Here is a 2,937-nt window from a genome sequence, read left to right on the forward strand (position 1 = left end):
TATACATTTTTGATAATACTCTACCCAATGCATGGGATTTATATATATTTAAATATCCAGTTTAAAAAATATTATATTAATGATTTCATTATTGATTCTATTATTATTTTTTTGAGGTTTGGGATCAGAAAATGAAGGTCAAAGTGTATCTATGATAGTTACATTGTTCTTGCCAAAATTCCAGTCTTTGCCTATGAGTTGAAGGTGACAGCTGAATGATTATACCAATCCAACCAACTACAATATCATATCGACCTAAAAGTGGATTATTTCTTTTAGCGAAGTGAAATATCAGGTTTTCTGAATATCTTTTTAAGAGACAATTTTCCGCCTTGTGATTTACGGAGTCAATATTACATCATCATAAAATATGTGGAAGACTATGACTAAATTTCCCCAGGGAGCTCTAAAGCTAGACGACCCAGGTGTCTGGGAGAGAAGACTACATTTCTCTCTCTCTCTCTCTCTCTCTCTCTCTCTCTCTCTCTCTCTTTTATTTCATCATAGATATTTACTATTTTGATAAAGTGAAACTCTAAAGCTAGTCGACCCATGTGTCTGGGAGATATGATTACACTCTCTCTCTCTCTCTCTCTCTCTCTCTCTCTCTCTCTCTCTCTCTTTTATTTCATCATAAATATTTACTATTTTGATAAAGTGGAGCTCTAAAGCTAGACGGCCTATTTGTCTGGGAGAAAAGACTAAACCTTTTCTCTCTCTCTCTCTCTCTCTCTCTCTCTCTCTCTCTCTCTCTCTCTTATTTCATTATAAATGTTTACTATTTTGATAAAGTGGAGCTCTAAAGCTAGACGACCCATTTGTCTGGGAGAGATAACTACACCCCTCTCTCTCTCTCTCTCTCTCTCTCTCTCTCTCTCTCTCTCTCTTTTATTTCATCATAGATGTTTAATATTCTGATAAAGTGGAGCTCTAAAGCTAGACGATCCATTTGTCTGCAAGATAAGACTACACCCTCTCTCTCTCTCTCTCTCTCTCTCTCTCTCTCTCTCTCTCTCTCTCTCTCTCCTAAAATCAAGGTGTCGGTTTCCTGATGTGCCCTATCCAATGACTTTCATGATAGGAATCCTCTCTCACGAAACCTCTTGTCTCCATATCAGCCTTCATCTTATCTTGGCATCCAATATGTTATCTCTTTCCATAATCATATCTATATATTGTTGTTGTTGTGTTGTTGTTTTTGTCGTTGATGTTGTTGTTGTTGCTAAGGGCTCCACTGTTTAAAGTATCTAATAAGCTAATAAACTAGTTAGATGAACAATACCTTCCCTATAAATTAGATTAATTTATTTTCTCAAGATATGTATGGTGTTAATACTGAGAGAGAGAGAGAGAGAGAGAGAGAGAGAGAGAGAGAGAGAGAGAGAATTACAAAAATATATATATTACGAAAATAATTTCATTAAACTATATTATAATTTGAAGCAATAAAACCTCATACCTAAAAAATAGTAGCCATTAGTAATTTATATTAGCAAGTGGTACGACTTTGTCTGAAAATGGAGTTATTGAAATGATGCATGTGTAGTTAATAGTACTTTTAGGTAAACTGATAAAATACTCCTCCTACCTCGTGAAGATGGATGTCGTAGATTTCGATTGGATATTTTTGTCTCATGATTTTTTCCATTTTACAAAACTGTACTCATTTCCTGGAGCCTGTTCTGCAGGTCTATATTAGGTAGTCTTCACTGGAGAACAGTTCCTGCTGAAATAAAGGTTATTGTTCAGTACAACAGATATATGTCAGCGAATGTTTCAGATATTCTTAAACTGGTTCAATATGAACTAATAAGAAATTAAGCATTAGCATACAATTATTATTATTATTATTATTATTATTATTATTATTATTATTATTATTATTATTATTATTATTATTATTATTATTATTATTATTATTATTATTATTATTATTATTATTATTACTTGCTAGGCTATAACCTAGTTAAAGAAAGAGGCTATAAGCCTAAGGACTCCAACTGGGAAAACAACCCAGCTAGGAAAGGAAATGAATAAGTTATAATATAAGTATTGATCAATTAAAAAAAAAAAATTAAGAACAGTAATCACACTAAAACAAGTCTTTCTTATATAAACTCTAAAAACGCTTTTGATTATTATTATTATTATTATTATTATTATTATTATTATTATTATTATTATTATTACAATCTAAGAAATGACACTAATTGGAAAAGCAAGATACTATGAACCCAAGAACTCCAACAGGGATATTAACCCATTGAGAAAAGGGAAAGAGGGAATAAAAAAAATCCAAGGGGAACAGTAGTAGCATTAAAAAATATAAATAAAGTATTTTAATAATAATAATAATAATAATAATAATAATAATAATAATAATAATAATAATAATAATAATAATAATAATAATAATAATAATAATAATAATAATAATAATAATAATTATTATTATTATTATTATTATTATTATTATTATTATTATTATTATTATTATTATTATTATTATTATTATTATTATGCTATAACCCTAGTTGGCAAAGCCGGATGATATAAGGCTTTGGACACTAACAGGAAAAAAATATCCTAGTGAGAAAGAGAACAATAAAATAAACAAACTACAAGAGAAATAAGAGTAATAAACAATAAAAATAAGATATTTTAAATATAATATCATTATATTGATTAAAAAATAATAATAATTGAGACATTCAGCTGCATTAAAGGTTCATTACATTGAGATGAGTAAAAATAATGAAATGAAATAAGATTTCACTATTATGACCGACTGGAACATAGAAGAAATCCTAACTTTTTGGTTGCTAGGCCGAATGTAAACGTTACCAGTCAAGAAAATTCAAAATACAAGGTAACGGGATATAATGTGGAGAAAGTTTTATATAAGAATTTTATTCAAAAGGAATGTAAGTTTTTCAT

This window comes from Palaemon carinicauda, chromosome 1, assembly GCF_036898095.1.
Source record: "Palaemon carinicauda isolate YSFRI2023 chromosome 1, ASM3689809v2, whole genome shotgun sequence".
Classification (NCBI taxonomy): Eukaryota; Metazoa; Arthropoda; class Malacostraca; order Decapoda; family Palaemonidae; genus Palaemon; species Palaemon carinicauda.